This window comes from Dendrobates tinctorius, unplaced genomic scaffold (genome assembly GCF_039654945.1).
Source record: "Dendrobates tinctorius isolate UK_male_01 unplaced genomic scaffold, ASM3965494v1 ptg000086l, whole genome shotgun sequence".
Taxonomy (NCBI): domain Eukaryota; kingdom Metazoa; phylum Chordata; class Amphibia; order Anura; family Dendrobatidae; genus Dendrobates; species Dendrobates tinctorius.
The window spans coordinates 20404767-20427266 of record NW_027361754.1 but is presented as its reverse complement, the minus strand read 5'-3'; the positions used below and the strand labels follow the sequence as shown (position 1 = coordinate 20427266).

At 43.7% G+C, this 22500-nt stretch overlaps 1 long non-coding RNA gene across 1 annotated transcript; it reads right to left on the bottom strand.

Moving 5' to 3' along the window:
• Positions 1-1269: 1269 nt before the first annotated feature.
• Positions 1270-9856, bottom strand: LOC141098052 (uncharacterized). The gene is made up of 3 exons (XR_012234127.1): positions 9412-9856; positions 1727-1795; positions 1270-1613 (listed from the first exon to the last, which is right to left on the bottom strand). It is a non-coding gene; the product is annotated as an uncharacterized lncRNA (long non-coding RNA).
• Between the last annotated feature and the right edge of the window lie 12644 nt (positions 9857-22500).

Genomic DNA, 22500 nt, shown 5'->3' with positions numbered 1-22500 from the left:
TGGTCTATCCCATGGTAGTAAAGGCAGACGGCATGGCGGGGTGCTGGAGGTTATACACCGGGGGCATTGGAGCCAGGGATTATACAATGGGGAAAACTGCAATACAATGATTAAAATGTGTATCTGATCATATTCTCCATATGACGCATGTATTAATAGAGCAATAGATACATATGAGATACAATAAATAATAATAGGACAGATACATGACAGACAGACATGAGCGGAGTGCCACAGGCACCTTTTCTGTGAATGCTTTCTACACTCCCACAGGAAGCTTTGACACATCAACACTTTTACCGAGGTGTGAAGGTTATTATCAAAACTCTGCAATGTGTGAACAGAGCTGTATTCTCTGCCGCCCACAGAATGCAGGGAAATACCCTGAGTCTCTGCAGACATTACTTTTCTCAGAACTCTTACATAACAAGACACTCAGCAAAAACAGACGATGTCAAAAGATTCTGGCTTTTTGAGATTTTTAAGTAATTTTGTATAGATTTCGGTGCTCAGCCGCTTCTGTTAGGATCGGCCGGGGTCGGATAAAGTAACCACATCAGTAGTCACTGACCTCTATGGAGAGCAAATCCCAGGAGCCGTATTTCACATCATCCATGTCATAGACATCTGCTGTTGGTAGAGGACAATGACCAGTTTAAAGGGGCACTCCACGACACAGAGATACATATAATGGGACGTCTCTCCAACCTACACACGGCTTTACCGAGAGGGAGACAAGCTACTGTTGGGGACTTACCTCTTACCAGATGAAAGGATCGGATACATGGACGTCAGGAGGACCATTGACATCTAGTGTGTATATGCGGCTTAAAGCTGGTCTCAAAAGGTCCATGTGCTTTATCTTACAATTTGATTTAATTTGATTAATGGTATAAATCACATTATTTATAAATTGTGTCTAACCCCAGAAAAAAACTTCAATGTGTTGGCTACCAGGTGTCTAAACTGCTGTCTCCTGTCTGTTGTTCATTGCAATCCAACTCTAACAGCAGAAAAGGATTACGGGAATAGGGGGGGGGAAGATGCAAGTTTCTTCTTTCTACAGTAAGTGGGGGCGGGTCCTTGCATCTCCACGCAAAGTAGGGGCGCGTCCTTGCCTCTCCATGCAAAGTGGGGGCGGGTCCTTGCCTCTCCACGCAAAGTGGGGGCGGGTTCTTGCCTCTCCACGCAAAGTGGGGGCGGGTCCTTGTCTCTGCTCCTGCTTGCAACTGCACCCAAACATAAGAGATTAACACTATCAAATCAGGGCAAGCAAGGCATTGGACAGAAGCAATGCACATTAGGAGATGAGGAATAAAGTAAAGGTCCTTCACATATAGTGCTGCATAATGCCGATTGTCCGAAAGCTTTATTTAATGTGTATTTGTGTGAAACATTTGACATAAGACAATATCTATTCGCATCAGTTTTCTGATGTATTTGTTGCATCGGTGCATAAAGTGTTAATGATGGAAATAAAATACCATAGGCAAAAAACTATGCTATTCTATAAGAGGTTATAAAAGGACAGCAACGTTTGTCCATTTTGACTTTGTAATCCTGAAAATCTCTTCTCTTCACATCTTTCAGGGCAGGAGATAGAAGTGACATTCCTGTAAGCAGAAAATGTATACTGCATTTACAGATTTCCTGTCCTCGGTGACCGTCAAGATCAATGCAAATTGCATTCCATTTTCAGCTCTAAGCTGCTGCACAACATCAATACCTTGAAATGAAGAGTTTTCCTTGCAGCCGATTCTCCCTCTAATGTGTTTGGAGTTCCAGGAGGAGGAAGCTGGAACAGAGGAAATAGACGTCAGTATGTCGGTCATCGGAACGTAATATCATTTGTTACGATAGGTGAATAATATAGAAAAATGACCTTCACCCTATGCATGGTTAGTGTTATAAAAGAAGTTCTCCGATTTTATACAGACATGGCAAAAAAAAAAATTCTACAACTTTCTAGCAGACTTTTGCCACGATTTATCATATTCAGGCCGATTTTTTGTGTACTTTTTCCCGTTTTAAAGGCTTTTTTTGTTTTTGAAATCTATTTTCTGCTTGTTCGTCTGTGTTTTTTTTCACAATTATGGGCATGATTTCTGTTATTCAGATGTTTTCGGCTGATTCATCATTTGCAACTTTTTTTTTTTTTTTTTTTAAAGATGGTAAACGTATAAGCAGATGTCCTCTCTAGGCATCTTAATTTTTTATTTTGTTACTCAGATATTTTGCAATATTTACAAGGATTATAATTTGTGCCATATTTAAAAATTTGGCACAAAAAATAGCAATGAATGCCACAAATACAAAAAAACAAACAAAACAAGTGATGAATTTAGGGTTTTATGTTTACAGGCAGGATCCGCCCGGCTGGCCTTCTCGAGCAGACCCCGCCAAGCCGGCCTTCTCGAGCAGGCCCCGCCAGGCCGGCCTTCTCGAGCAGGCCCCGCCAAGCCGGCCTTCTCGAGCAGGCCCCGCCAGGCCGGCCTTCTCGAGCAGGCCCCGCCAGGCCGGCCTTCTCGAGCAGGCCCCGCCAGGCCGGCCTTCTCGGGCAGGCCCCACCAGACTGGCCTTCTCGGGCAGGCCTCGCCAAGCTGGCATTCTTGGCCAGGCCCCGCCAGGCCGGCCTTCTCGGGCAGGCCCCGCTGCTCATGCTTTATGGGCAGCCTCCTGACCTGGCTATATACCCACCCCGTGTATACATGATTTGAGTTTTACAGGATGTATGAAAGGAAGCAAACATTCTTTCTCAGCTCCTATAAGTGCAACCTCATGATTGCATGAGTTTTTCTCACTCCTATGAGTGCACACCTCATGATTGTTTGTGATACCTGAGGTCAGGATAGAGAACAAATGAATCAGAAATAATCACATTTTAGAAGGAGTTTGTCGTTCAGATTCCTTAAGTGAGAGTAGACGGCCTCACTGAACCATCAGGCTGCAAACAGAGTGATCTCCCAGCGATGACTCTCTGCCATGGTCGGACCACATTTCCCTATTACATTACTTTCTCTACATGAAGTCGATGTGGGATTCCCCAACATCCGCACAGACTGCGCTGCTTCATTATGTGCCTAATGACAAGTCGTCGCTGATCCGTTATGATAGTGCCATCTTCTCCCATCCTTTTCAGTATTCCAGAAAAACACAGACCTTTCCCAGTCTGGATATTGTCTCTGGCACTAATTTCACATCTTCCAGAGTCATTTTGTTGTTCAGATGTCCCAGCACGCTGTTGAATAGTTGAGGCTATGGACCGGTGCCCCGCTACTCACCCCACCATACTTTGACCACCACCATACTTTGCCCAGTACTGTCCAGTCTGATGTCTGCCTGTCCCAGGCTGAGCCCTCTCCTACTTGTTGGTTACTCATTTTCCAAAACTTTCGCATTTAAAGTTTAAGATAATAGGATAGGTCATCAGTATGAGATCGGTGGAGGTCTGACACCCGGTAACACCTCAGATCCAATATTGATGACATCTGTTAGCACTCCAATGTCCGCCGTACATGAACACATTCATTTCAATGGGAGAGGAGCTGCAGTATCTGAAACCGGCCAGGGCACAGTGTACCGAGCTATTTGCATTCGTAGTACCAAATATCAAAGATTTTGGGGGGGGAGGGTGGCTCGGTGCCTGATCCCTACTTGTTTGCTGTAGCGGTCTAACTCCATTTTATCCAGAACAAACACTCTCTTCTGGGTAGGATGGAACTTGACTGCTACAGCCAATCTATGGCTGTCGAACTCACCTGACGTCCTCCAATGACTTTCAGAAAAAGAAAGTCAGGACTCATACGGCCGGTGTCCAGTAGGCGATATGTGATTTTTTTTCTCATGTTATTGTAAAGGTAGGTCACGGCAGTAGTCGTTGCTGAGCTCAATGGGCTTTGCGAGCCCTGACCTCCCTTTACATAAAAATCACGTTTCACTTTCAGCTTACTTACCTCTCCGTTCTCTGAGCAGTTAGGGTTCTTCCTTTGCTTTCTAAGGTCACCCTTCGCCGATTGTGAAATAACAGAGACACAGTCCAGCTGTAACTCAAAACGCAAAACTTTACTCTCATGTCTTCGCAGCACATCCAGGTTTAATACAGCATCTACAGCAGGTTCCACATTACACATCACTCCAGCTTTCCTTCACTTCTCTCCCTGTCACAAGGCTTGATATCGGGTCGTACTGTATTGTACGTTATCTTGGCGTCCTCCCTGTCCATACTCCCTGCCACCAGGTGTTCCCTTAGCCATTTCACCCCAGATCTGAGGGCATCAGCCCATGCTAAGACCTGCCACATGGTGAGCGACCCGTCTGCCTGTCCTGCAGTGTCTTCTCCTGTAGCTTACAAACTTGTAGCTCCTGCAGCTGTGAGTGTGCTGTCCCACTCATTCTGGATGTCTGGGCTTTTGCTTGAACACACTGTTACGGGGTATCTAAGTTGCCCCGGGCTATTAGCCCACCCGAGCTGTATGGGCGTCCTCCCCTTCTGCCTCCATTCAGGAAGCTCCCTTCCTCTACCTCCAGTGACCCCTCCTACAGTTAACTATTTACACTCTTCTCAAAACTACATTATGCTCCCTATCTACATCTAGTGGCCTACCACTAATAGTACACCAGTATTTACACTTTAGACTGGGGGAGATGCTTGGGAGTTTAGGACGGCTAATGTGACCCCCTTACATTAGGACCATCTTAGACCCATTTTTAAACTAATTAAATTGGAGGACAACCCCGTGTATCACTACAAAATGGCTCCAAATCCTCTAAAAAAGCCAAACATCCTTCCTGCTTTGCCCCTGGATATCATCTGTTCCCACCTATGCTCTAACTCCCACCCTATCCGATTCCTGTTATCTAAACCTCAGCCCTGCCTTTGCCTTTAGTCCCACCTACCTTTTGGATCAAAGATCAATCAGCCAATCAATGAATTGCAAATATTCAAAATTTATATTATGAATATTTTCACTATTTAGGAAAATAGAAGGTAAAATCTCGAGGGAAAAAACAACATTGACAAACAATTTACAGATGAGGCAGATTTATGAAAAAATTTGCTAGTTGCCCATAGCAGCCAGAGTGCAGTTTTCATTCTTCAAGAACAGAATACAAAATGAAAGCCGAGCTCCAATTGGGTGATATGGGTAACTAAGATGGGTAACTAAGATTTCCCACAGCAACAAATCATAGTGCAGCTTTCATTATTCAAGAGCAGAAAATAAAATGAAAGCCAAGCTCTGATTGGTTGATATGATTATTAGCCTTCCCACAGCAACCAATCACAGTGCAGATTTCATTCTTTAGAAGCAGTATGCAAAATGAAAGTCAAAGCTCTGATTGGCTTGAATAGGAAACTTAGCAACCAATTACAATCCAGCTTTCATTCTTCAAGAGCAGTATGAAAAATGAAAGCCAAGCTCTGAGTGGTTGCTATGGGTAACTAACACTGCCCATAGTAACTAATTACATGGCAGCTTTCATTTTTCAAGAACAGATTATAAAAGAAAGCCGATCTCTCTTTGGTTGCTATGGGAAACCTAGATACTTTTTTCTTTAAGGCTTTATTCACACATCAGTATTTTTCAATCAGCATTTATATGCCAAAACCACGAGTGTCTCCAAAACAATCTTTCAATTCTAGCTTTTCTAGGGATGTTCTCGTTTGGATTTTGGCATACATATACTAATGCAAGAAACTGACCAAATCTGAGGTGTGAATGAGGTCTTAGACCGAGTCACAAATTTCCCATCCCGTCATCTTGCTTCAATATATTGCATCCCACATCCTGCAGCCGCTTCTTCTACACATATATCTGTATGGCTGCAGCTTTAGAGATTTCCATCTACTAACCGTATTCAGGTGATTACAGGAGCGTAGGGTATTATTATCATGGCTGACGTCAATGCAGGAATCTTATCCACTGACCAGGCTCGTAGCAAAAATAAACCAGACCCTGCATTATTAATAAGAAACTCAGTCGGAGCTGGGTGTCCGGAACAGAGCGGGCATCAAATAATGATTACGTCAAGGGCACGGTCTTCAAACAGCCGGAAAAATGCCTTTACTTATCACTATAGGGATTTAAAGGAAAAGGGTCAATAAAAATCCAAGGAGAACGGTGCAGCGTCAACACGTGCAATCACAGGGTCTCTATATAGGACCGCACGTGTGGTGGGAGGAGGATTTTTCTTCATGAAGTGACCACTGTTTACCATAGGGAAACTTATTGGCCAAGCAATGATCTCTGGGAAAAAAAAGTATGCAAATTAGCCCTCCTCCAAGAGGAAGAAAGTTAGCTCTCTAGTGCCACCTGTTTTCTTTGTTTAACTGCCTTATAAGAGCTAATTCAGACAACCATATTACGACCGCACCTCTCGGCCCAATCTTATGTCCTCTATCAGGTTATGAGATCAGGTCGGTTATTAATCGGCCAATATGGTTGCCTCAAGTCAATGTCCAACCTTCGTCTTCAAGGACTTTATCCTTAATCAAGAACCGAATTAGGTTCTACCCCCCCTTAAATCGATATCTGATGAAACCAGCCGATACGTGCCTGAAAACATGCGGGCTCAGCGTCGTAAAGGGGTTAAAAAAAATGCTGAAAATTTGATGGTACAGGGAAATTAGCTGTGAAATCTTCAGGATATAGTAACAGATGAAAAATCCACAACACAAGTTAATTTAGGCCTTATTCAGACGTCTGTTTTTTGGGGAGCGAGCGTTATTAGTGATTTTCACTGTTAGTCTAAGGGGCCGTTCAGATGTACGATTTTCATTTGCCGGATTGAATGGTCTTTGGAAAATAGAGGTTGTATAAAAATCAGCAATGCAAGTTTATAGGTCTGTGGGGAAAAGAAAAAAAAAAAAAAAAAAAAAAAAATCGGACTGCACTCAGATTTTCACTGAGAAATTGAAGATGGAGAAATTGCTTTTCTTTTTTTTTTCCTTCGTTTTTTTGGGGGGTTTTTTGTTAATCAATCTGCTTTTTTCTCCATCAAATCATTATCTCATATGTGAAAAAACCCAATGTATGAATGACGCCTGTTAGGATCTGTGCACTGGAACTTTCCGCTCATTTCACCCTACTAATGGTAAGGAACCAAATCTGCAGTCACAGCCGCAGCATAAACTGCCGTGGATTTCTGGTCAGTAATTCCGGACACTTTATGCTTTTGCACAGCATTTGCATGAGTTTTCTGAAAACGTCATACTCAGCCTTGCTTCAGTCATTTGTAGATTTTCTGTACTGTAAAGCTGTTGTTTTTTATGCGTTTCCGATGTGTTTTTGCCGCAGCGGAAACGTTAAAAAAACGCTAATAAAATGCATCCCCATGCAATTCGATGGGATTCTGCAGTTGCTGTGCCCATGCTGTGGAATTTTCCGCTGTGGAATCGCATAGCGTTAAAATCCGCAGCAAGTTCATTATTTCTGCGGAATCGCGGCGATTCCGCCACCATAGGATTGAATTGAAACGCTCACTTTACGCATGTGGATATGCCCACCATGAGTGAAGTGATCGCTTCCTGTGCGGATAGTACCCACGGTCTGGAGGAGAGGAAACTCTCCTCCAGGCCCTGGGTACCATATTCCTGTTAAAAATAATAAAAAATAGAGATATACTTACCCTCCGTCGGCCCCTCGGAATCTTCCCGCCCCTCATTGGCTCTGCCAGCAACTTCTGTTCCCAGGGATGTATTGCGCGAATGACCTCTGATGACGTAGCGGTCCGCTACGTCTTCAGAGGTCATTCGTGCAATGCATCCCTGGGAAAAGAAGTTGCCGGCAGCGCCAATGAGGGGCGGGAGGATTCCTGGGCCGACGGAGGGTAAGTATATCTCTATTTTTTTTAATTATTTTTAACATTCTATCTTTTACTATTGATGCTGCATAGGCAGCATCAATAGTAAAAATTTGGTCACACTTGTCAAGCACTATGCTTGACAAGTGTGACCAACCTGTCAATCACTTTTCCAAGCGATGCTTCAAATCGCTTGGAAAAGCGCAAGTATTCCGCAAGCTAAAAAACGCTTGCAAAACGCTTGTGTTTTGCGGGAAAACGCATGCGAATTCCGCATGCGTTTTACCAGCGGTGGGGAGTTTTGGAAATGCTGCGGACATCTCCGCAGCATTTCTGCAACGTGGGCACTTAGCCTAAATCATCTGTCTATATGACCGGTGTGAATATAACCTAAGGGTAAATGCGCCTGGAACGATTTGCTGCAGATTTTCCATAGCACATACGCACCAAAAAGCTGCACACCACTCTTCACATTTTAATATCGCAGGTCAATTTATGAATGGAAAATGTCTGTGATGAGTATGTTATTCTGCACGCAAACTTGAGGGGTAAATCAGTGCCGCATGCATTCACCCTTAGGGATTTGTTCACATGGAGTTTTTTTTTATATGGATTTTTCTGACCGAATAATCCACATGTAAAAAAAAGCAGCTTCTGAAATGCAAACATTATTGGGTGGGGTTTTGTGAGAATGCACATTTTATTTTTCCAGAGTGATTTTTTTTTTTATACATTTTAGCTATGTGATTCAGCAATAGTGAGTGTTTCTTGGTGCATTTATGCAATATTTTGCCACGATTTAGGAATGGTAAACTTTTTGCAAATGGATTTTGAACCTTTTTTTGGGAATCTCTGTTAAAAAATGTCATGTGAATTGAGTGCCTGCCAGGGCCGTGGAGATACTCAGTACCAGGCCGGTTCTTAAGGGGAAGTGTCATGGCAGCAGTGACCCGGTCCGTGACCCTGGGCATCCAATAAAAAATGATGATTAGAGAGGAAATAAAGTTTATAAGAGATGATTCGTGACGCCACCTGTGGTACTCGGCCCAAGGATGGCTGACGCTGCTTAAAGAGACCGCTGGGGCTGATGGTGATGCAGCAGAGTTAATACAGCTCTCCACAGGTCGAGCTTAGTCCCTGGGCAATTATATTGTTTGAGATGGTGATGATGGATGTAGTGCAGGGTGGATGGCGCAGTAAATAACTCTGTGGACACAGCAGGGTGCAGTTTCCACACTTTTACTCACGGTTTGAAGTGCAGGCCTGGGCACTAGCTTCAGATGATAATGGAGGTCCGGGAAGCCTGGAAGAAACTTAGGCTATGTGCACACATAGTTTTTTTGGTGTGCGGATTTTGGAGAGAAAACCGCAGGTAAATCCGCAGGACAAAAGTCCTGCGGTTTATCTGCGGTTTTGCCTGCGGTTTTACACCTCATAATGGATGAGGTGTAAAACTGCAGCGTTTCTGCACCAAACAATTGACATGCTGCGGATTGTAAACCGCAGCAAAACTGCGTGGAAAAATCTGCAGCATGTGCACAGCGTTTTTTAATTTCTATAGGAAATAAAGGTACTGTACAACACAGCAGAATCCGCACCGTGTGCACATACCCTTAGGATCCAATAAGCCAGATGGGTTTTGAGGCCTCCTTACTGCGATGTCTTCTGAGGTCCTTGCTGCCTAAAGCTATGCTCAGTCCTCTGGTCCTTATGGTTCTGAACTACTTGTCCATATGGCCGGCAGCTTGAGCCTATTGAAGGTGTCACTCCTTTGTGGGAGCTCCTTGCTCTGGTCTGGTGCTGTGCCTTCGGGTGTTTGCTGGGCCAGGAGATCTGCAATCCCCTGCTCTCCGGCTTTAGCTGCTGGGACTGTTGTACCCGTCAGCCACAGACTCCGGTGTCCTGCTTCTAGCACTTTACTCTGTGGTGAGCTTGGTCAAAGCTCAACTGCCCCGGTTCTCTTTCACTTCTCCTTTCTCCTCTCTTCACTCAGACTCTGTCTCTCTCAGTCCCAGACACTGACTGACCCTTCCTCTAGGCCAGAACTAATAGAGAAGCTCCCCTGAAACCTGGTTTAGAGCTCCCCCTTCTGGTCTGGAGTCAGGAAAAGTGTTGGATGTAAGTGTTATCTGGTCAGGGAACCTCTCCTTGCTTCCAGGCATGTCATCACCCCCCCCTGTGAGGGAGGCAATGCCACTGTGGTAACTGGACTCCTGGGGTGCCACATGAACATTTCTTAATTGTTCTACTGTGATCAAATACAGGGCGGGGGGGGGGGCAACATTTTCCATAAGTTCACTATAGTACAGCCATCTGAACATGGGCTAAAAAACAACAATTAGAAACACAAGAAACATAAAAAATGTAAATTAAACCAAATTTATGATCTCCTGGTGCCAAAAATGGTGAATAACATCAGTTGTGCAAAACATGCATGACATAATACAAGACAAGCCATTCACCTCTCTGTGGCCTCAGTCCATTCACTTCACATCAGAGTCTCCTGCTCTAATTAAAAACACCTATGGCACTGAACGGTGGAACGCTGGTTAAAGAGGAAAAATCTAGGCAGGGAAATGTTTTCAAAACTAGACACAATGCAAAAATAAAAAATACGGTGTTGACCTGTATGTGCTACTCAGGCCGGGATCACACTTGCGAGAAACTCAGACTAGTCTCACATCTTAATACCCGGCACTCGGGAGCGGAGCATGCAGCTGCATGTCTTTCTATGCAGCCGCACGTTCCGCTCCCGAGTGCCTGCGGCATTGCTGGGTATTAAGATGCGAGACACGTCCGAGTTTCTTGCATGTGTGATCCCGGCCTTAGGCTGAAAACCATATTGCAAAACCTCCATAAACTTGCCATTTTTGGTGCTTTTAGGACAAACTTACACACGGCAGATTTGTTGCACAATTATTGCAAATGGTAATCTGTTTCACACATCTAAATGGGGATGTTTTGCCAGCATAAATTTTGGCAAAACCCCTTTGAGGTAAATAAGATAAATACAAATATTCTACCTTGAATTATTTCCTCCTAAGGCATATTTGTCACCAGTGATGATTTTGTAGAAACAGACCTGGTAAATTTAGGGAAGAAAAGGGACTGAGAACGTTCCCAGGTAAAACGTCACTGCTAGTCACTGAAGCTGCTCTCGCAGCCGGACTGAACTGCTGTGACCACAGGACTGTGGGAAAATGCCAGTGATGAGGTCACAGCAGTTCAAGCTCAGTCACAAAGAGTAATGAAGAGCAGCATCCATTCCAGGTGAAAAAACATGTAGAAATTTATTTCGCCATGAAAACATGCAACGTTTCGACCATCACATGGTCTTTTTCAAGCATAATATAAAACAACAAAGGCGGTCTAAAATAGGCCAAAATGGCCAATCAGCATCTAATATCCGCCCATTGTGAGACAAATTGTTAGGCGCCGGATTCCTGGGACTGCACAACAGGAATCCAGAGCCGTACATCCAGTGGTCTCCCATTCCCCTCCGACCGCTCAGGGACCTGCTCAGCAATCCCGGCGATCCAGGCGTCCTGCTCAGACTCGCTCTGTGAGCCTGGATGTTGCTGCCACCTCTGGTGCAGCAATGGTAGCGCAACCTGCTCTGCAGGGAACCGCTCCAGAGGCTAAGTCCTCTCGCCGTGCTGCTGGGCATGCCCGCAAGTTGACCTCTCAGTGGAGAACAGGGGTCACATGCTCAGGTCCTGTGTCGGATCTGATTGGTCCTTCCCAGAGTACTGGAAGGTCCCAGAAGCGCATGGCTATAAAAAGCACGCATGGCGGCTCGGCCATGCGCTAGTGTAGACTATTATGCTGTGTGTGTAAGGTGATGGATGCATGTGTCTGGTGACTGACTTATTTGAAACCCCCTTCCCTCTGATAATACGAATGGTGACAGAGTGTTGGTTATAGTCAGTTAGTGGCAAGCTAAGCGCCACTGTGCTTCCCGCACTGTACACTAGCGTCCGACGGTGTCCGGCTTTCCGGCGCCGTCGTTTAGCGGCTATTGTTACTGACGCGCTGCTATAGCAGCATTTATTGGCGTTCGCGGCTGCGACGCCACACGCCAGCTGGTCCTGTGGAGTTAACAGGCCCAACGCTCTAATTTATGTTAGGGCGTCTCTGTGACTTAACAGAGTCCGCCTTCACTCCTCGGGTGACGCTAACCCGAGTGCAGCACTTCGCCAGCTAGCGAGTCTGCCATTGTCCAGCAGCGGTCTTGTCACCTACCGCACGGTGGACCCCGGGCGGCGAACGCACCTCCTATTATTTATATTTGGTGCGTTCCACCGTCCCTAACACAAATAGCCAACAAATATACCAAAAACATATACAAATACAAAATAAATACATTACAATGCACAGCAAACATAAAATTTAAAATACAATACAAAAATGGTACAATCTTAATAACACATGGTAAAGGTAAACAAAGATACATCCAATCACATATATGTTACCACTAATCATGTGTCAGAGTCCTCATGTATCATAACAACCCTCTACAAATCCTATGTAATCATACAAAAAAGTATCAACAAAAAACAATCAGCCAATGGATGTAGTCATCAAAAACGGCGCCAATCCTAGTGACCTATTGGATTAACTCACATATCCTGAGGTATCATAGAACCGCCATCCAATGTTCAACAACTCCCCAGTAGTCATCAGAAAGCGCCTGTTCATTGTTTACAGGGAGGAACCCAAATCCCGCGATGCTATGATGAAAATATCACGCATGTGCATTAGCGCTCACCGCGATCTCCCTAACTCCAGCCTTAAAGACCCATACTATTCAGGGAGCGGTCACATGATACACACAAATCTCGCGGTATCACGTCAACAATGTCGTGCAAGCGCAACAGCGCTCAGCGCGGATCAAATCAACGCAGCCATACAAACCCGTGTCAGTCAAAACACAGTCACGTAACAAATCACATGGCCGTCATCCAAGCCGACCCTACTAGTGAGAGCGCGGTCATATGACAAAGTCACATGATCGCAATCTCACAAACCCACAATGCTCATAAGTACCCAAAACCAAATCCATGGTAATTTGGGAAGCACAATGATAATCATCATACTTTGCGAGGATAAACTTGACAAGGGCAAAATCTTAATGGCTATCACAGCATAAACCAATCAAATGACAGTCAAATGACTGCTCAAAAGAGATCCGAATACACGCTTCTAATCGTAAACAAATAATTGACAGTAAAAAAATAAATTATTATATTAATCCAGATTAACCCCATAGAGAACAACACACTAAATATATAGTAAATACCATTAGCAATAAATAACTTTATTGTGACACCCAGATATAGTGACAAGAGGGCATGGGGATTGAAAATTGTACAACATATAGATGAAGCACATAAATAAACAAAACATATACATGACTTCAGGACAATTCAGTCCCCATGTCCTCCGATCACTTCTGCGCACCATTACTAAAAAAGAGAAAGGAAAAAAACGTAATTAAAAACAAGTCATAATATTAAAAGACCAAAGATGATACTGTTGAGATCTATGTGGACTATTTAGGACATATCTGTAGATTGTAATCAAGATTCAAGCCTTTCGGCTGAAGTGTACCTAGAGTCGAAATCCACTTCAACTCCTTTCTTTTTAACATAACAGTCCTATCACCACCCCGTCTCAACAAGAGGACCCCATCAGTCACCCTAAAACGTAACTGAGTTACAGAATGTCTATATTCAATAAAATGCTTCGGTATTGGTAACTCCAGGAGTTGCGTGTTGATTGTACTCTTGTGTTTACTGATCCGTGCCCTGACCTCCATAGTGGTCTCCCCTACATACATCAACCCACAAGGGCAGGTGATCACATAAATAACAAAACTGGAAGTACATGTAAAACGTTCCTTAATCAAGAATTTCTTCCCAGTGTGCGGGTGATTGAAGCTGTCACCTTTAATCAAATTCCCACAACATGCACAACCGAGGCATGGAAAATTGCCAACACTCAAAGGACCCAATGTCAATTTGGGCGGAATTTTACTCGGTCCCACATCCGCTCTCACCAACTTTTCCTTTAGATTGTGTCCACGCCTATATGATGAGATTGGTCTAGTGGTAAATTCAGGGACCTCAGGCAACCCTTTACTTAATATACCCCAATGTTTGTTCAAAATTCCATTGATTCTACCACTGATAGGGCAAAAGGTTGATACAAAAAGTACCCTTCTATTGGTTGTTTTATTGCGTTTAAGGCAAAGTTGACTAGTAGTCAAATTAATTGCTTTTTCCTTAAAACGTTTGACATGTCCCAATGGATAACCCCTATTGACAAATTTATAGCACATCTCATCCAATCGATTGTCCAACTTATTTTCATCCTTGACTATTCTCCTCACCCGTAACATCTGACTCCAGGGGAGAGATTCCACTATTTTCCTTGGGTGATTACTATTGCATAACAGAAGACTATTCCTATCCGTTTCTTTGACATAGAGATCCGTACACAACACACTCCCTTCTTTATACACCAACGTGTCCAAAAATTGGACTTGAGTCACAGATTGCGTTAAAGTAAATTTTAACTCAGGATAGATGCTGTTTAACTCAGTTTGGAAGTTAAATAACTCCTCAACACTGCCATCCCATACACAGAAGACATCATCAATGTAGCGCCACCAGGCACGGACATGACCCCAGTGGATAGAATTGTATACATACCGATCATCGAATACCGCCATATAGATGTTTGCATACGTAGGGGCCACGTTGGACCCCATGGCGGTACCCCGTACCTGTAGGTAAAAATCATCCCCAAAAAGAAAATATTTCTTCCTAAGGATGAAACCTAACAGGGAGAGGATCAGCTGTACACACTTTGGGGCCACGTCCGAGCGTGATAGCACCACATCGACTGCCTCCAAGCCCTTGTCGTGCTGTATAGAAGTATACAATGAAGTCACATCAAAAGATGCCAACACTGTATTGGAATCAACCTTAATGTCCTTGATCTTATCCAGAAAATCATTGGTGTTCATGATATATGATCGTGCTGCTATAGCAAAACGTCGTAGAACCTTGTCCAAAAAAATAGCCACTTTACTACACAATGAACCCCTCCCGGACACACAATAGGGCACCCGGGGGATTAAAAAGATCCTTGTGGATCTTCGGTAAAGTATACAAAATTGGTATCCCTGGTGCTTCAACAATCAAAAAATCCACCAACTTCTGGTCGAAGAGTCTATTACAAAAGGCCCCTCCACCAGAAGTCGTAATTCTCCAAGAAAACTAGAAGTAGGATCACAAACCAATTTGGTATACACCTCATTATCTGACAATTGTTGCACAATCTCAGCCTTGTATTTACTGGTATCCATTATTACCACCGCTCCACCCTTGTCAGTACTCTTTATTGTAATGGTTGTGTTTTCTGATAATCTCTGTAGAGCTTGTCTCTCCTCAAGGCTAAGGTTACCCTTGACAGTATAGCGAGTGTTTTTCCTCAATTGTGCAATATCTCTTTCAACCAACTGAATATAAGACTCAACAAAACTATTCTTAGCAGGGGGTTGGAAATTACTCTTAGAATACAAACCAACTCCATGCAATGTAAAAGACGAGGACTCACAAACAGATAAAGCATTAGAAACTTCCTGTTTATCTGAAAAATATGATGTTAATCGTAACCTTCTAAAAAACGAGAATAGATCGCATTCAATCTCAAACCAATTAGGAGAATTCATAGGGCAGAACGACAATCCTTTCGACAAAATATCATAATCAGCTTCTGACAATTCACAAGATGAAATATTTACCACCAAATTGTCCTGTCTCAAAGGCCCTTCCTTCTCCCCTGGATGAGAAATTACTTAAGTATCGTGCTGACATAGAAAGAACAAAGAGGACCAAGTGGTTCCGGGATGCTGTGGACTATAAATCTGGTCGTATATTCTCTTGGCATATGGGGGCTGGTTCTTCTTCTTATAACAGGAGGGAAAGGCCTACGCAGACTAGAATGCGGAGGAGACCTCAGGATAAACAACAATAGAATTTTGGTTTCACTGCAGCTGAGTCAGATTCCACTGATGACACCAATTTGGGTGCTTCTGCTTCCTCTATTTTTTTTAGGGAAGGACAAAGTCGACAGGACAACAGCAAAAGAAGGATCCGGCGAGGTGGCAGGAAACATGGGAGAAAGAAGAGACATGCACAAACAAGCGAAGGGTTACAACCCCTCCATGAGGACTCGCAATATGGAGGGGAGAAGGAAGGGACTTTGAGGTAGGACAATTTGGTGGTAAATATTTCATCTTGTGAATTGTCGGAAGTTGATTATGATATTTTGTCGAAAGGATTGTCGTTCTGCCCTATGGAATCTCTCCCCTGGAGTCAGATGTTACGGGTGAGAATAGTCAAGGATTAAAAATAAGTTGGACAATCGATTGGATGAGATGTGCTTTAAATTTGTCAATAGGGGTTATCCATTGGGACATGTCAAATGTTTTAAGGAAAAGGCAATTAATTTGACTACTAGTCAACTTTGCCTTAAACGCAATAAAACAACCAATAGAAGGGTACCTTTTGTATCAACCTTTTGCCCTATCAGTGGTAGAATCAATGGAATTTTGAACAAACATTGGGGTATATTAAGTAAAGGGTTGTGTTATGAATGGGTCACCGAGGAGGAAAAAACCTAAACATGCTAAGCCCAGAAAAACCAGAGAGGTTGGTAACTATGCAGATTGCAGATCTCTGATCTTACCACACAACTAGCAGTAGCCGTGGAGCGTGCCTACGATGAACCTAGACGCCTCGTCACGGCCGGAGGACTAGATTAGCCTAAAGCAAGAAAAGGGAAAACCAACTGCCCCAGAGCAGACCCCAAAGGAATAGACTGCCCCCACACATGTATTGACGATGAAACAAGATGAAAACACAAACACAGGTAGGAAAATAGGCTGAGCAAACGATGGGGCCCAAACTAACTAGAAAGGAGAGGAAAGGACAGACACTGTCTGCAATCTGCCCAAAACCCTACAAAATAATGTCCAACACTTCTGATAACAAAATTAACCCTGAAGTCACTAGACTTCTCCCACTATATCAGCACTCTAAAATATTCTGAGACAGAGCAAAAAGAGGCCAATCTAATAAGGGACAAAAAGCAAATTGGCAAACACAGATAAATAAGAGTGGAAATTCAGCACAGCCCAAGCCGGGGGCTGGCTGACCACACAAAAAACTGAATAGAACAACAAAATCAAGTGTGAACATTAACAGAGAAACTTAGCTTGAGCTGACTGGAACAGAGCTGAGAACCAAGACCTGACAAGCAGAAGGAATCACCAGCAACTGAATAGAGCGTCGGCTGTCTTAAATCCAATCTGAGACTCCTGAGATCCAATCGTCATCCTCATTCTCAGGTGGCAGAACTCCACCGATCAAATCAGCCTCACTACCTCCCGTTACCACCAGAGGGAGTCTGGAAGGAGAACTCACAACTGGTGAACCAGAGAATGAACTCATAACAGTGCCCCCCCTTGAGGAGGGGTCACCGAACTCTCATCCATGCCACCAGGCCGATCAGGATGGGCCCGGTGAAAAGCACGAACCAATCTATTGGCATGAATATCGGAGGCAGAAACCCAAGAATTATCCTCCTGATCATAACCCTTCCATTTGAACAAATACTGGAGTCATCGTCTAACCAAATGAGAATCCAATATTTTCTCTACCTCATATTCCACATTGCCTTCAACCAACACAGGATCAGGAGGTGCTGCCATAGGAACCACTGGCTCAACAAACCTCTTCAACAGAGATTTGTGAAATACGTTATGGATCTTGAACGTAACTGGAAGAGCCAATCGAAACGAAACAGGATTAAGAATTTTCAAAATCTTATGAGGACCAATAAATCTTGGCTTAAATTTAGGAGATGCAACCTTCATAGGAATATTCTTAGATGACAACCAAACCATATCACCCACTTAAAACCGGGGACCAATGGTCCTATGCCGGTTGGAAAATCGCTGGGCCTTTTCCTGCGAGAGTAACAACTTATCCACCACTTGGTCCCATATCTGCTGCATTCTCTTAACCACAGTGTCCACACCTGGGCAGGACGAAGATTCCACTTGCCCTGAAGAGAATCGAGGATGAAACCCAAAATTACAGAAAAAGGGTGACATCAAAGTGGCAGAACTAGCTCTATTGTTCAGTGCGAATTCGGCCAAGGGCAGAAATGAGACCCAATCATGCTGATCAGCAGATATAAAACATCTCAAATAAGACTCCAAGGTCTGGTTTGTTCTCTCAGTCTGTCCATTGGTCTGGGGATGAAACGCGGAGGAGGATAACTGAATTCCCAGATTGGAACAAAAGGCTTTCCAGAATCAGGAAACATACTGGACTCCTCTGTCGGACACAATGTTCTCAGGAATCCCATGTAACCGAACCACCTGTTGTAAAAACAAGGGCACCAACTCAGCGGAAGATGGCAACTTTGGGAGTGGTACAAGATGGACCATCTTCGAAAATCTATCACAAATCACCCAGATAACAGTCATTCTCTGAGAGACAGGAAGAACAGAAATAAAATCCATTGAGATATGGGTCCATGGCCTCTTGGGCACCGGCAAGGGCATCAGCAACCCACTAGAACGAGAACAGGGTTTAGACCGAGAACAAGTCCCACAGGACTGTACAAAATTCCTGACGTCACGAGATAAGGCAGGCCACCAAAAGGACCGACTCACCAAATCTCTGATCCCAAAAATACCTGGATGACCAGCCAATGCGGAGCAATGAATTTCAGACATCACTCTCTTTCTTCACTGGTCAGGAACATACAATTTTCCCATAGGGCAACGCTCAGGTTTATCCTCCTGAAATTCCTCCAGGGCACGTCTCAAATCGGGCAAAATGGCAAAAAGAACTACCCACTCACCTAGGATGGTAGTAGGCTCGGTCACACTAACTTTCGAGAAAGGAGGCACAGGGATTCATCTTAGAAGTCACAGGGTCTTTTTGGGACAAAACAGCTCCTGCACCAATCTCAGAAGCATCTACCTCCACCTGAAATGGAAGTGAGATATCAGGTTGCCGTAAAACTGGAGCTGAAGTAAATTCTCTGCTTAAGCTCCTGAAATGCTGAGATAGCCTCAGGAGACCAATTCAGCACATCAGCGCTCTTCTTGGTCAGATCAGTCAGTGGGTTGATAATACCAGAAAAATTACCTATAAATTTACGATAAAAATTAGCAAAACCCAAAAACTTCTGGAGGGCCTTCAAAGAAGTAGGCTGAACCCAATCATAAATGGCCTGTACCTTGGCCGTGTTCATTTCAATAGTCGATGGAGATAAGATAAATCCCAAAAATGAAATCCTCTGTACACCAAAGAGGCATTTCGATCCCTTAACAAATTATGTTAAGGGATCGAAACAAATTATGCAGCACCAAAAATTTACAATTTTCTTGGTGGTCTGGGGCAACTCGCGTTGTCACCTGGGTCCAAAACTGAGGTTTATTCTCCGCCAAAGGAGTAGCATCAATACCCCTCAAAGGAATAGGCGTCCGCAGAGGCGTCATGAAAAAACCACAACGTTTAGCAAAGTACAAATCCATCAGATTCAACGCTGCTCCTGAATCCACAAAAGCCTTAGTGGAAAACGTGGATAAGGAGCAGATCAGAGTAATTGCTAAAAGGAACTTAAGTTGTACACTGCCCACAGCAAGTGTGTGTGCAAAACGTTTCTCTCATTTAGGGCAGACAGAAATAGTATGAGAGGCATCTCCACAGAAAAAACACAGCTTATTACGCCTTCTAAACTCCTGACGTTGCGCCTAGACAAAACCCCATCACATTGCATAGGTTCAGACGTTTGTTCAAAAGGTGGCAGTGCCTCCCATATAGTTTTACGTTCACGTAAACACCGATCAACTTGAATGGCTATTGACATAGAATCATCCAGACCAGAGGGAACAGGAAATCCCACCATAACATCTTTTACGGTCTCTGATAAACCCTTCCGAAAGAGAGCTGCTAATGCACTATCATTCCATGTAGTAAGGACCACCCACTTTCGGAATTTTTGACAGTATAACTCTGCAGAATCCTGACCCTGGTTTAATGCCAACAGGGTTCTCTCAGCTTGATCAACAGCATTAGGTTCATCATACAACAACCCCAAGGCTTGAAAAAATGCATCCACATTAGTCAGAATAGGATTTTCAGGTGTCAGAGAAAAAGCCCAATCCTGGGGATCGCCGCGCAGCAAGGAGATGAGAATTTTAACCTGTTGCACAGAGCTCCCCGATGAGTTAGGCTGTGTTCACACACAGCGTTTTTTTAGCGGTTTTTACCGCAGTTTTCACTATAAAACCGCTATAAAACCGCTAAAAATAAGCTGCACAGTCATTTCTATGCATTTTGCACTTTGTGTGCACATTGATGCGTTTTTTACCGCGAAAAAAACGCATTGCGGTAAAAAACGCAGCATGCACATTAATTTTGCGTTTTTTTCCCGCGGTTTAGGCTTCTCCCATGCTTTTAGAAACCGCTGCGGTAAAAAACGCATCAAAACCGCGCAAAAACCGCCGCAGGAAAAATAGGTGCGGTTTCTGGGAAGGGATTCAGGTTTTTGTGCAGAAATTTTCTGCAACGTGTGCACATACCCTTAGGCTTCAAGGCCAGAAATAATTTACAATTATTCTTAAAATTCAGAAAGTTAGACTGATCCCCAGAAAACACATCAGGAGTAGGGATCTTAGGTTCAGCAGCATGTGACTGAATGAGGTAGGTGGAAATTCCCTGCACTTCAGCAGCCAGCTGCGCCACACGATCAGACAATTTCTTAATCTCCATTAGGAAAAAGAAAAAAAAAATCCTCCTACGGCCCCAGAGAAAAAAAGAGGAAAATATATATATAAAAAAAAAATTCTGACACTTTTTTTTTTTTTTCTTAACAACTTTTTCCTGCTTTTGAGTACCCTAGAATCTGCGGTATGGCTGGTGATTCTGTTATGAATGGGTCACCGAGGAGGAAAAAACCTAAACATGCCACGCCCAGAAAAACCAGAGAGGTTGGTAACTATGCAGATTGCAGATCCCTGATCTTACCACACAACTAGCAGTAGCCGTGGAGCGTGCCTACGATGAACCTAGACGCCTCGTCACGGCCGGTGGACTAGATAAGCCTAAAGCAAGAAAAGGGAAAACTAATTGCCCCAGAGCAGACCCAAAAGGAATAGACAGCCCCCACACATGTATTGACGGTGAAACAAGATGAAAACACAAACACAGGTAGGAAAATAGGCTGAGCAAACGATGGGGCCCAAACTAACTAGAAAGGAGAGGAAAGGACAGACACTGTCTGCAATCTGCCCAAAACCCTACAAAATAATGTCCAACACTTCTGATAACAAAATTAACCCTGAAGTCACTAGACTTCTCCCACTATATCAGCACTCTGAAATATTCTGAGACAGAGCAAAAAGAGACCAATCTAATAAGGGACAAAAAGCAAATTGGCAAACACAGATAAATAAGAGTGGAAATTCAGCACAGCCCAAGCCGGGGGCTGGCTGACCACACAAAAAACTGAATAGAACAACAAAATCAAGTGTGAATATTAACAGAGAAACTTAGCTTGAGCTGACTGGAACAGAGCTGAGAACCAAGACCTGACAAGCCAGAAGGAATCACCAGCAAATGAATAGGGCGTCGGCTGTCTTAAATCCAATCTGAGGCTCCTGAGATCCAATCGTCATCCTCATTCTCAGGTGGCAGATCTCCACCGATCAAATCAGCCTCACTACCTCCCGTTACCACCAGAGGGAGTCTGGAAGGAGAACTCACAACTTGTGAACCAGAGAATGAACTCACAACAGGGCTGCCTGAGGTCCCTGAATTTACCACTAGATCAATCTCATCATATAGGCGTGGACACAATCTAAAGGATAAATTGGTGAGAGTGGATGTGGGACCGAGTAAAATTCCGCGACCATTGACATTGGGTCCTTTGAGTGTTGGCAATTTTCCATGCCTCGGTTGTGCGTGTTGTGGGAATTTGATTAAAGGTGACAGCTTCAATCACCCGCACACTGGGAAGAAATTCTTGATTATGGAACGTTTTACATGTACTTCCAGTTTTGTTATTTATGTGATCACCCGCCCTTGTGGGTTGATGTATGTAGGGGAGACCACTATGGAGGTCAGGGCACGGATCAGTAAACACAAGAGTACAATCAGAATGCAACTCCTGGAGTTACCAATACCGAAGCATTTTATTGAATAAAGACATTCTGTAAATCAGTTACGTTTTAGGGTGATTGATGGGGTCCCCTTGTTGAGATGGGGTGGTGATAGGACTGTTATGTTAAAAGTAAAAGAGTTGAAGTGGATTTCGACTCTAGGTACACTTCAGCTGAAAGGCTTGAATCTTGATTACAATCTACAGATATGTACTAAATAGTCCACATAGATCTCGACAGTATCCTCTTTGGTCTTTTAATATTATGACTTGTTTTTAATTACGTTTTTTTCCTTTCTCTTTTTTAGTAATGGTGCGCAGAAGTGATCGGAGGACATGGGGACTGAATTGTCCTGAAGTCATGTATATGTTTTGTTTATTTATGTGCTTCATCTATATGTTGTACAATTTTCAATCCCCATGCCCTCTTGTCATTATATCTGGGTGTCA